Here is a 13052-nt window from a genome sequence, read left to right on the forward strand (position 1 = left end):
GTGGCCTTGGCCTCTGAATTCCAGTGTTCATCTCTTCGGGGGGTGGTCAGGCTCCTTTTGGGCTTGTCTTCCCTGAGCTGCACCCAGAATCCCTTCCCGACAAAGCTCTCCTAGGGCGTCTGTCTCTCTCAGGGGCCGCTGCCCTGCACCGCCAGCTTCCCAGTTGGTTTGGGCGGACGGGGATCCCGGACCATCGTCTCCGTGGGCGGAAGCACAGGTCCTTGCAGTTTGAATTTATGTTTATATTGTGATAAGTGAGTGAGGGTGCCTCTTTGAACTGTCAAGTCTCCTCAGTGTTTCTTGGGGGAGAGGGGCTGATTTGAAGGCGATCTTTCTAGCCCTTCACCTGTTACATGAATTGCAAGTTTTCCCTGTTTGATTCTTGGTGTTTTGAATGTATAATACAAATTTTTCCATAGTCAAAGATACCTGTCTTTTTATTGATGATTTCTAGGTATTGTATTATATTCAGAAAGGTTTTTCTCCACTCTTTCCTCCTTTGAAATGGAGAAGAAGTGGGACTCAGGACAGAAACAGGTACCCCTGCCGGACGTCAGGCGGTGATGAGAGGCTGACCGGAAACAAACGTGAGGGAAGATTGTGGTTTCCATGTCAAAAGCCAGTTAGTTTTTTTCCCCCCAAGCCTTGCTTTTTACCCATGAAATGGAAGTAAAGGGGCTCTCTAGGATTCACAGTGGGATTTGTCCATCTTTGAAGCAGAATATTAATTTGGTATTGTTTCACTGGTTCCAATTTCATGACAAAGAAATGAAAGAACCAAAATAATAGCTCTGTTTTTATGGCTCTTCTGGGCTGTTGTTTGCTGGCTTCACGGGAGAGGGAAGGTGTGTGGAGGGAGAAGAGCTCGCGAGAGGACCTGGCAGGATGGGCGGGAACAGGCACCCGTGTCCTGCGGAATGGGCAGCGTGGGTCAGGCTGAGCAGGGATGGCGACAGGAGGAGAGTTCCTGCAATTCCAGGGGCCGATCCTCTGTGAGTCGGTCCTCGGAGGCCACTGGCTCATACAGATCGTTAGCCAGAGAAATCGAAATGATGTGGGACGTGTGTCGCGTGTCTGTCCTTTTACAAAATATTCTGATGAAAGAATGCAGAGGTTTTCAGGACCGTCGCAAACGTGGCCCATGTGGCTTGTTCCGCAAAGCAAACAAGGCAGACCCTGGCGTTGACTGAAGATCACGTGATCATCGCCTCCATTCTGTAGCTTTCTCGGTCTGACTCGGGGAGCGGAGACAGCAGGTCGCTCTGCCCGGTTACACCTGCCAGATAGTCTGGCTTTACAGCCCGGCGCAGTCAGGGTCCCCCTGCAGCTGATCCTGGTGTGAAACCTGCTTTGAACTTGAACTAAGTTAAATATTCAAAGGTCCCTAAAGCCACTACCACAGATGGAACTAAGCGGGACTGTTGTATACTAGGTGCTTGTGGGAAAGCCATTCACCAGGTTGGGTTAAATAGGGACAACAGTGATACAGGTCAGTGCACGGCGTTGTCCCCAGGGCCACGTGGCCCCGGGGGACTTGCAAAGACCAGCTGGCACCGACTCGCCCTGACGTGGTCCAGGGTGTAGCAAAGGAAGGAACGCGTCTGGGTTCCTCGTGGGAAACGAGCTCACTATTAGACACACCAGGTAAAGACAGTACATGAGTGACATTGTCACCGCTGTCACTCATGAAACATCGGTGCAAACACACTGAACAGCGGCCAGAATCCAGCCCCACGTTACAGAAACAATACAGCACGACCGGCTGGGATGGATCCTAAGAATGAAAGGTTTGTTCCATGTGAGCCAATCTGTTAGTATCATGTATCTTATTAACACGTTTAAGGGAAAAACTCATACACTCATCACTGGAGATACCAGTCTTTTATAAAACTCAATATCCGTCATAAAAATAAGAAATGGGAAATGAGGGATACTTTCTTTTCAAAAAGTGGTGGTAAAAAGTACATCACATAAAATTGACCATTTAGGCCATTTTTAAGTGTACAGTTCAGTGGCATTAAGTACATTCAGTTGTTTGCAGCCACATGAGGGCTCCATTTTTATTTTTATTTTATTTTATTGGGGAATATTGGGGAACAGTGTATTCTCCAGGGCCCATCAGCTCCAAGTAGTTGTCCTTCAATCTAGCTGTGGAGGGCGCAGCTCAGCTCCAGGTCCTGTTGCCGTTTTCAATCTTTAGTTGCAGGGGGCGCAGCCCTCCATCCCATGCAGGAATTGAACCAGCAACCTTGTTGTTGAGAGCTCGCGCTCCAACCAACTGAGCCATCCGGCTGACCCCCCCATCCATCTTGACCTGATAAAAGCTATATACCTCGGTGCCCAAGCCCGGGTCTTCCTTGATGAAGAGACCATGGCGTTGCCACGGAGATCAGCAACAGGGCACTCCTGCCTCTGTACCCTCCCCCACGGCACCAGAGGTACAAGCCAGGGTGGCCACACAAGAGGAACCAACTAACATGACAGGGCGGAGAAGCAAAGCCATCCCTGTTTGCAGAGGACGTGATAGCACATCTGCAAAACCCGAGTGAATCGATGCTCAGACTCAATAAAGGAAATACCGGGTCTGGAGACTAGTTACCATCACGTCAGTAGCCTCCGTCTACACAGGCAACACACAGACGATGGAGTAGTGGAGACAGTTCCATTTACAGCAGCAACAAATACTGCTTAGGAACACGTTGAACGAGAAATGCGTATACGTCTACAAGGGAAAGTTTAAAACGGTCTTGAAAGATACAAAAGTAGGTGAACAAATGGAAGGACATCTCTGCCCTGGATGGACGACTAAACTCTGGTTACATCAGGTCCCCCTAATTGATAAATTCAAAGCAGCCCCAATAAAAATATTGTCTATTTTATGGAGTTAGGCAATTTGATACTGAAGTTCATATGGAAAAAGAAACATAAAAACCAACCAGGAAAACACAGCAACTGGGGGTTCTCCTCCGACTAGCAGTAACACACACCCTCAGTCCCTGTGGTTAAAACCATGGCACAGGCCTGTGCATAGACAGAGCGGTGGAATAGAAAGGAAAATGCAGAGCAGCCCCGAGTATATAGAGAAGCTTAGTGTATAACAAGGTGCGTCTCGAGTCTCTGGACACAGGTGAATCACACACACACACAGAGAACGGTGGTGGGACAACTGGGTTGCCATTTGGAAAAAGTTAAAATTAGATCCATATCTCACTTCATACAAGAATGAAATCTAAATACATTAAGAAGTAAAAAATGAAACCACAAGTACTAAGAGAAAATACAGATGGATTCCTTGTTAACTTCCGTGTAGGGAGTCTATTACTCAAAATCCAGAGACAATAAGAAAAAGATCAATACATTTGTCTATAGACAAAAATTTTTTGCACGACAGAAAGCACCATGAACAAAATAAAAACAGGGCTGACAAACGGGGAGGAAACACTCGCAAAATATAACACAGTAAAGAGCTACCTCTTTGTCTATCCCTCTGTAATATCGCGAACATACAAAGAGCTCTTTTAAAAAACTGGAGACAGGGTGGCCGGATGGCTCAGCTGGTTAGAGCACAAGCTCTGCACAACAGGGTTGCCGGTTCAATTCCCACATGGGCCAGTGAGCTGCGCCCTCCACAACTAGATTGAAGACAACGAGCTGCCGCTGAGCTGCCAGAGGGGCGGCCGGATGGCTCAGTTGGTTAGAGTGTGAGCTCTTAAAAACAAGGTTGCTGGTTCAATTCCCACATGGGCCAGTGAGCTGCACCCTCCACAACTAGATTGAAGACAAGGAGCTGCCGCTGAGCTGCCAGAGGTGCGGCCGCAATGGCTCAGTTGGTTAGAGTGCAGGCTCTTAACAACAAGGTTGCCAGTTCAATTCCCGCATGGGATGGTGGGCTGCGCCCCCTGCAACTAAAGATTGAAAACGACGACTGGACTTGGAGCTGAGCTGCGCCCTCCACAGCTTCATTGAGATTGAAGGACAACGACTTGGAGCTGATGGGCCTTGGAGAGACACACTGTTTCCCCAATATTCCCCAATTTAAAAAAACAAACTAAAAACAACTGAGAGACAAAGGACCAAAAAACCAAACCATATGGAGAAAAGGGAAAAAGACATGAATAAATACTTCTCAAAAATGACCCTCAAGTGTATGAAAAAATTTTCCAAGTTGCTTATAGCTAGAGAACTGCAAATTAAAATGACAATAAAAAACTATTTCTCACTTAGCAGATTGCCAAAAACTTAAATAAAATGACGACACACTCAGTGGGTGGGTGAGGCTGTGGGGAAACAGGCCCGCGTACATTGCTGGAGGGGAATTTGGCAATACCTATCAAAACTAATCATACACTCATCTTTTGTGCCTCCCTCCCACCTTTGGGGTCTACCCTGAAGACATATCCCACAATATGAAAATGCACACCCGTAAGTTTAATTACTGAGCACAATTTGTCATTGGAAATTGTTGGCAACCACGTGAGTGCCCACAGGGGCGAGGTTAAGTGAACTCGGTCACACTGCACGGTGGGGCAGCTAGAGCAGCCTGCAGCTGTGACGATGGCCGGAGGGTCTGTGCGCCCAGCACAGGGATGCAGGACCTACTGTTACGTGTCAGGCCAACGTGCACAAGTGTCTATAGCACGTCACCTCCATGTAGGAAAGATGGGACAGAAGGAAACACACAGGCATCTGCTCATTTGTGCAAAAGAAAAACAGCAAGAAAAACCAGACACTGAAGACAGCCGTCGGTTCCCTGCAGGGTGTGGGTGGGACTGGGATGGGAAGAAGGGGGCAGAGAAGCGGAGAGGCAGGGATGGGGCAACGTTTTCCCAAGGGTATTGTTTTTGTAATTTTGGAACCACAGTAACATACCCCAAAATCAACCAACAAACCAGAACGTGGGGGAAATCCCAAATGCAATACAGACCGTCTCAAATGAACCTGTCTCTTATACATGAGAAACTGAAGCCCTCCTGAAGGGGGTGGGGAAGAAAAGAACCCACTTAAGTCACTTTGAAAACAATATTTTGACTGGGTCCTCTAACGACAAAAAGAACCAGACAAAATACTGTCCTTTAGATAGTAAACTTGTTTCCCACGGGGTGTGGGTGAGCAGTACTGAAATTGCTTTATGTGCACATTGGGATTGAGTAAGTACCCAGGGCACGAGCAGGCCAGGGTCCTCACTGTCAGAGAAGGAAGTCAGGACAAGGAGAGAAGGGTTATCAGGAGCCGGTAATGTGGGAACAGGGTTGGAGGATCAGTGTGAAGCGACGGTTTTCGTACATGAATATACAGATAGACACAGAAATCAGTGCCCGGGTGTGCGTGTGCTGGGGTTCGTCTAGACACACGTTCCAGCTCTTTTTGCTCAAAGACAATGACACCCCAGTCACAATGAGTTCACTTGTCACCCAAATTTTGGTTTTTAAGCACCACTCTCCAATATGGGCAGTACCTTGTTTTATGGTGCTCCACAGAGGTTGTGTTTTTCACAAATGGAAGGCAGGACTCTACCAATGAAAAAGATTGTGAGTCACGTTTGCAGTCCTCGCTTTATTGGGTGGTGTGGGATGGAAGCTGCAGCATCTCTGAGGCGTGTCTGCCTGCGACACCAGGCGTCCTCGGAGAAGTGGGCGGTTCCTGGGCTGGTGCAGGAAAACTACAAGCTGAGCCTAGGGCATTGTGTGGAGCCAGAACATAAGGACGTGCTCAGAAAAGAGGGGATACTTGTTGAAAGAACGTGGGAACCAACCTAACCTGACGGGTCCCAAGGGCCAAAGCTGGAGCAGTCTGAGCAAGAAAATAAGTGAGGGTACAATTGGATGATGGCCCAAAGCATAACATAAACACCCACCTACATAAATAAATCGCTGAATGAATGAATGAATGAACGGTGGAGAAGGGACGGTTCTTCCTTACACAGGAATCCCGATTAATAACCGTAAAAGGGGGGATTGAAATACAAAATCACCACTAGGCAAACGCCACAGACGTAATTGTCACTGGCAAGACCCACTGATATTTGGGGAGCAACAGGATATCTGCGCAGCGTCAGGGCAACTCCGCTAAGATACTTGTTACTTGCAAAGAGAAAACGACGCCTTTACATGGGAAAACCCAGCAGACACTATGTAGCCCAGAGACCATCAGTCTCCCCAGTGACCTGACTTGTGGACCCATGTCCCCCTGGTGTGCACTGAGGGGACTCGCCGTCATGGCCGTGGGGCTCCTGCTGACACGTGGACAGAACCCACGAGATGACGTCACGCAAACCCACACGGAGACAGCCTGTCGTGCTCACCCTTCGGAGGCGTCAGGGCCACAGAGAAAGGACAGACTGAGGGACAGTCTCCGCGTGCAGGAGGCCGGGACCAGCGGCTCGGGGCGGTGTGGGAGCCTGGGCTGGGTCCTGGAGCAGGAAGAGGATGCCGCTGGGAGCGCGTTTTGAATCATGGGCAACACCTGGCCTGTTAGTGTGTCTGTGGGAATGGCTGGCAGAGGGAGCCATTGCTAAGCTAGGAGACGGGAGGGTGGCAGGCGGCCAGGCCAGGGGACAGTGAGAGGGGTGGGGCTGCCTTCCTGCCTCTGGGTCGGTTGCACTTGGGGTGCGGGCTTATGTACACACAGTAAGATGGAGGGTCCCAGATGCTGTCGGTGAGCACGACAGGTGTGTGTGCCACCACCCTCATTCTAATCCAGAAGCACAGTGTGTCCACACGCCCGAGACTTACCTTGGGCTCCTGACAATCAGCGCCCCCAGCACCAGGCCTGGACCAGGACGAGCGGGTCCCCAGGCCTCAGGGGCAGGTCGACAGGTTTAGCAAAGAAACATGCTTCAGTGACTCTGCCCACTCTTTGAAGTGCCCGCCTCAGAATTTTCTACATCCCTCTGGTGCGTGGGAAAGGCTGAGCCCCATTCTCCTCTTTCAGGGCACTCTCTGACTCTCTGCACCCCTACTTGCAAGGGTCAGATTCAGCTGTGTGTGTGTGTGTGCGTGTGTGTGTGTGTGTGTGTACACGTGTGCCTGCCTTTGCTCACCCTTCCGTGTCCCAGCTGCTCTCCCAATGAGACACACCATCCTGCCTTCTCCTCCGACCTTCTCTTCCTGAGCATGGGGTCGGGCAATGGGGTCGGGCGATGCCCAGGTCATCATGGGGAACCTGCAGAGGTGGGGCTGGGGCCCTGGCGCAGAGCTCATGTTATTTAGGCCGCGCAGCAGCCTGAGGAGGGGGAGAGCACCTGAGAACTGGTTCTGTGCTGCGTCTCTCTCAGAGCTTCTCATGCCTGCGAGGTGTGTTCCCGTCCTGCCTCCTGAGCCCCTGGCACTCCCCACATCTGCGGGCACCCTGTCCCCCTCTCATGGTAGAGACAGCGGCATCTGAGATCAGCAGGTCAGCAGGTGTCGGTTGGGAAGCCTGTGCAGGGGTGGGGGAGTGGGGGTGGAGGGGCTGCGTGCCCTCGCTGAGCAATGTGCTCCTGGCTTCTCACTCAGAACAGCCTGTGCCCACGAAATCCTGCTCACCAACTCTTTCTATTTTTGTTTGCTAACCTGGAAATGTAGATTTACAGTCTGCTGGGGAGACAGACTGCCTGTTAGCCAGTGGGCCCACATCACAAGTGTGCAGCCCACATTTGTGACATACAGCTCATCGCCATCTCTCGCTGTCTAACTGGGAGACAGACGTCAGCAGCCCCGGGAACCCCTCCCCTCGGGTCCCTGTGCCTGCTCCCTCCACCCCCTGGTGACCAGCCTTCCTCGGACACCAGTGATTGATAGCTTTTGCCTGTTTTGACCTTGGAATGTGAAGAATCACTCAGTATCTTCTCCTTGTGTCTGGCTTCTCCGGTTTACATCTCCATGTGACAGTCACCAGGCTGTTCTGTTTTCAGCTTTGGGCCTTGGCGTCTGTGCTGCTATTCCCGTGTGTGTCCTGCTTGATGAGCACCTATGCATATCTTTCCAAGTGTGAGAGTTCAGTCACAGCATGAATGAATGAATCAATGAGTGATCTGGAATCAGAATTTCAAGTGGAAAAGTTTGGGAACTCCTGTTCAGTTCCTAAGTTTCACGTGACGTTGGGCTGATTTGGCTCGTCCCTGTGACCGGCGCAGGGCCCAGTTATCATCCATCGACACCTGGTTCTCGGCAGCGGGACCATAGTGGGCTGGTGCCATCAGTTGTGACAGGTAACGCTTTTGAAAACAGCTCTGAGGGCTTCAGATTTGGGGGAGAGTGATTCTGAGCCCTTGAGGGCTGTTTCCATGGAGATAGGAAGAAAAGCAGTATTTCCCGAGTACCACTGACCGGCTGCTCACCATGGGAGGTGTTTTCATGGCTCGTTCTGCTGAGTTTTCACAACAGTTGTTCTTATCACACTCTGCAGCTCAGGCGCTGGCTCAGGGACTTGCCTGGTGACGCTGCAGGTGCCACTGGTTTGCCCACTGCCAAGTCCAACTCTTCCCATGGGCTAGATCGCTGTCTCCTGGAGATAAGACACTTTGCTTTGATTTTCCATCCCTGAGCCTGCAGCCACCCCCACAGCAGGCGTTCAGTTATGTGGGGGGCACGGGGAGACGTTGCCGCAGGAAGCACCCTGCCCCAGTGAGGGTGCTGCCCCTCCTGCAGCCCCTCACACGGGGTCCAACTGAATTAGTAAGGGGAGGGCCAGGGGGGAGCTGAGGCTTTATGAATTTCCTCCTGTATTTGGGCTTTACATATTTTGCAAACATTTACTTAGCGGCTCATGGGTTCAAAGTTTGTCTGTCTTTCCTGAGAAACTGTTCCTTCACTGCTGACCCAGGACGTTCACTGTCCTCAGTAATGCTCTTTGCCTCATGCGTTTTTACTTGGTATCAAAATGGCAGCATCAGCTGGCTTTTGGCTGACGCTTTCTTGGTGTATTTCCCCCAACCCTTTCCTGAAGCCTCCCCACTTTACTATATTTTAGGTATGTCTTTTGTAAATGGCAAATGGCTGGATTTTTTCCCTTCTAGTCTGAGAAATCTGCCTTATAACTGACAAGCCCAATACATTTCTGTGACGTCTCATTGCTGGCACCTTTGCCCGAGGGGTACCTGTCCTGTCTGTTGAAGGTGCTTTCTTTCTGTTGACTGCCTCCACCATCTTTCCGTTGGCTCTATTGCATTTCTTACCCACTCCCCTCTCCGCTCCACGGTTTTGTGTGCGGTAGACTCTCTTTCTCCTCTTTCTCTTTCATCAGGTGTCACAGCCTGATGAAACAGAGGACATTGTGATGGAAGGGAGCTGTGCTGCAATAACTAACTCTCTGCCGGTGACTCATCACTCGATCCCGCACAGCCTGGGTCCAAACCTGGATGAGGAGGGATGACAGCCCTCAGGAGGGGCTGTGGTGATGACATGGACGCGTGTGGCCGGGCGCAGCTTCCACCAGCTTCTCCCGCCTCACAGCTAGGACAGGGGCAGTTTCTTCTGCTTCCCCTCGAGTCAGCCCTGATCTCTGGGCTGGGGTGGGCCGGTCTGGGGAGCCCACGGGAGTGTGTGGATGTGAACGAACCCACTTGGTGACTGTTTCTCCGGCATAATCTCCCTGGGGGAGGGAACAAATGGCTCAGGTGGCAAGATCATGATAAAATGAAGACGGGAGTTTATAGTTAAGAAACTGGTACAGTTTAGTGAGATGCATGCACAGCAGCATGTAGAAAGACGGATGTTTCTCCTTGGTAACGGAATCCTGAATAGCTGCACACATTGCTGCTCAGTCGGTGGATGGTGTTTCCCAAACGCTGGAGGAAATGTCGCATCCTGCCCTTTTTCCTGGAACGCAGTCATGGTGGCTGGTGCTCCAGCAGTCATATTAGCACATGAGGATGGTGGCACAGGAAGATGCTTGTTTAATAAACACGTACAAAAACTTGTGGGTCAGGTCTTGCTTTGAATATTTTACAAATATTAACTCATGTCATCCTCATAGCAACCTCTGCTGTTCTCAGGTTCACTTCCCCGCAGCCCCAAAGCAGCTGACCAAGCCACAGGTCAGAGGAAACATGCACCATGCACCCCACACTGGCGTCCCCTTGTCATGTTGGCTGTCCCCATATCACCTTCTGTTTTCATCTTCTCTGCTCCTGCCTATCTTCAGATGTGAAATTTAAGTTCATTTGATACTTAAGTTCATATTCATTTTTTTTCTCTTGCCTGATTTCTGCCCTAGTCCCCTGTTTGTGGCTTTCCGAACCCTCCCATTTACTGTTGGAAGACAAAAATAAAATCTTAAAAGTATGTAGAGAGAAATGCTAAGTGACCCATCTGGCAATTATAGACTGACAGCTGACATCTCAAAAGCAATAAAGGCAGCTACAAGGTAGTGGAAAACTCAAAATGCTGAGAAAAAGAAATAACTGCCAACCCAGGCTTGGTAAACTTGGTTAAATTATTTTTCCTAAAGTAGGGTGAAATAAAGACATTTTCAAACAAGCAAAAACAAAAGGCATTTACCATGAAAGGAACTTTATAGCCAGAGGAAGGAAGCTGAGAGACAAAGGAATTGGAACGTGTGGGTGAATAGAAACAAGTATTGACTGTGAATATATAATAATAATAATAATAATAATAATAATAGTAAAAAACATCTGATTTGGGCTATTAACTCACCAAGGTAGACCCCAAAACGCTGGGTAACAATGACACACAAACAAAAGGGCACAATTGGAGTTAAATCCTAAGATATTTGCATTTTGTAGTAGGTAGAGTTAGAAATTAAGACTTTGTTCATCTAACTATACAGTTGAAAATGTAAATGGCACCAGTAAAAGACTAGAAATAGAATAAGTATATAACTCTCAAATATAGACAGGGAAAAAAGTGAAACGAAAAAATCTTAATCTAGAAAATGAGGAAAAAGCACAGAGAGGCACTGGGAAAGCCTGAGGCTGGTGCTGTGGGGGCCATTGCCCCGCCCTCACCCAGCGCCCTCCTCACGAGGCCCCTTCCACCTAGTCAGCAGTTTCCCCATGAATCCACCACCGGCTTAGTGCACACATGCAGTCCTGACCCTTCCTGGCAGGTGCGGTGCTTGTTTCACGTTGATAGACGTGACCAGAGAACTAACTCCCATTACATTGTCAATGATGTGTTCGCTCATCAACCTTTTTTATTTTAACCATTAAAAAGCTTCCAATCCAATACTTCCCTATTCCTTTTCTAATCTTCTTGCTTCCAACTGTGCAGTGAAAGCAGGACCAGGCACACTTTCCTTGTTCCCTGGGGATTTCCATTTCCCCACTTCCCAGAAGGATTAGAAGGTGCTTCGTGTTTTTTTGGTGAGTTGGAAGTCACCACAGGAAGTGGCTCTCTCCCTCCCGTTTTGCATTTTAGCAATGGACGCATCCTTAATGGAGAGAAGTCACTTTCTGGTGGAGGAATTTCTGTGGGAGACGTGACAGGAGGACCCGGCTGCTTGGGTGGGGAGTGGGATCTCATTGCGGGGGTGGGGCAGGGGGGTGGGGGGCAGCCGTGCAGATGGGCTGTAGGTAAGGACCCTGCCCAGTGACCAGGAGAGCATCTCCTAACCCATTCCCAGAAGCTGAGAAAACCCCAGGGAAGGCAAGGCGAGGCGAGTATGTGTGTGTGTGTGTGTGCACAGTGTGTGTACTCGTGTGCACCCAGGTGTTCACAGCATCTGGACCCTTCACCAGGGACGGAATTACACCTAATGGTCGCTCTCATTTCCTGAGCACTTTGCATGCGTTTGGTGGAAAGCTACCTCATCCCCCGCCCCCACCCATGCTGGAAAGGCTCTGAAGCCATGTCTTTGTCCCTTTCTTGCCCCGGCAACTGGCTGCCAAGAGCCCTGTCTTCAAAGCACGCTCAGTCTCCAATGTGCAGAAAGGACCTGTCTCCATGCACTTCTTCAGAACGGTCTGTCTCTCCTGCACTCAGTGATTTTTTCAGCTCGTGTTCCATTTCTTCGTGTCCAGAGGATATAACTTACCCACTTCAAAGTGAGCAATTCCCGTGAAGTGCAGTCAATGCTCCAGCCCTTGAGACCTCTCCAGGCTTGGCCGAGGGCTGGCCAATCCCGCAGGAAAGCCCCCTTCCATCCGATGGGCTTTTGATGGAACTCTCCTTGCTCTTAGGCAATCACTAAAAGTCAGTTCTCTGAAGAGCTAATTTGCCAAGTGACCGACTCCAAAGAATTGATTATTTCTTGGCACTAATTCGTTTTACTTGAACAGTTTTCAATTTGTGTTCCTATCAGCGTATGCAGCCTGCTCCTTCTTTCCGCCTCAGCGCCTGGAGGTGGAGGGACTTGGGGGGTCGGGGTGGGGAGGCACTGGGAGGACATTTTATGGCTTGACTATGAAGAGTTCTGATCAACCAGTTCTTTATCAAAGTAATGGTCATAAAATAAATACTTTATACTGAAGAATAAATTCAAGACGATAGTCAGTGTTGTGTTTTCTGTACATATGCTTATTTTTTTCTTATGGATTTATTCTTCCACTTTTTCAATCTGAAGGTGTGAAAGAGGTTGCCAGTTGCCTGTCCAGTATCCATGCCCCCTTTTCTCTTTAACAGAAGGACTTAATTTTTTTTGCAGGGGTGGGGGCTCATTGTACCCAGTAAAAATCACATTTCCCTGCCTCCCTGAAGATAGGAAGGGCTGGAGGCATGTAAGCAAATTTATCTGGGTGGAGCCTCATTTGAAAAGTCTTGTAAAGAGACTCATCTGGGAGGCATGCTCTTTGCCCTTCTGCTCACTTCCTTCTTTCTGCTTGGAATGTGGTCACAATGGCTGGATCTGCAGTCGCCGTATTGGGACCATGAGGTGACCTTGATGATGAATGCTGAGCAACTAAATATACAAATAGACAATGGCCAGACCATATATAAAAATAGAACTGTATCCCACAAGCTGCAGCCACCTGCCCAGGAAGAAAGCCGTTATCTCTGTTAACCAGCCCAGGGAGCCAGCCTGTTGTTAGTCAGCCGTGTAGGAATTCAGACTGCTGTCTCTAGTGTCCAGTTCAGGAGGCCAAATGATAACACCGTAACAGGTGGAGACGTCCA

This window comes from Rhinolophus sinicus, chromosome 17, assembly GCF_057876585.1.
Source record: "Rhinolophus sinicus isolate RSI-liver-muscle chromosome 17, RSI-T2T, whole genome shotgun sequence".
Lineage (NCBI taxonomy): Eukaryota > Metazoa > Chordata > Mammalia > Chiroptera > Rhinolophidae > Rhinolophus > Rhinolophus sinicus.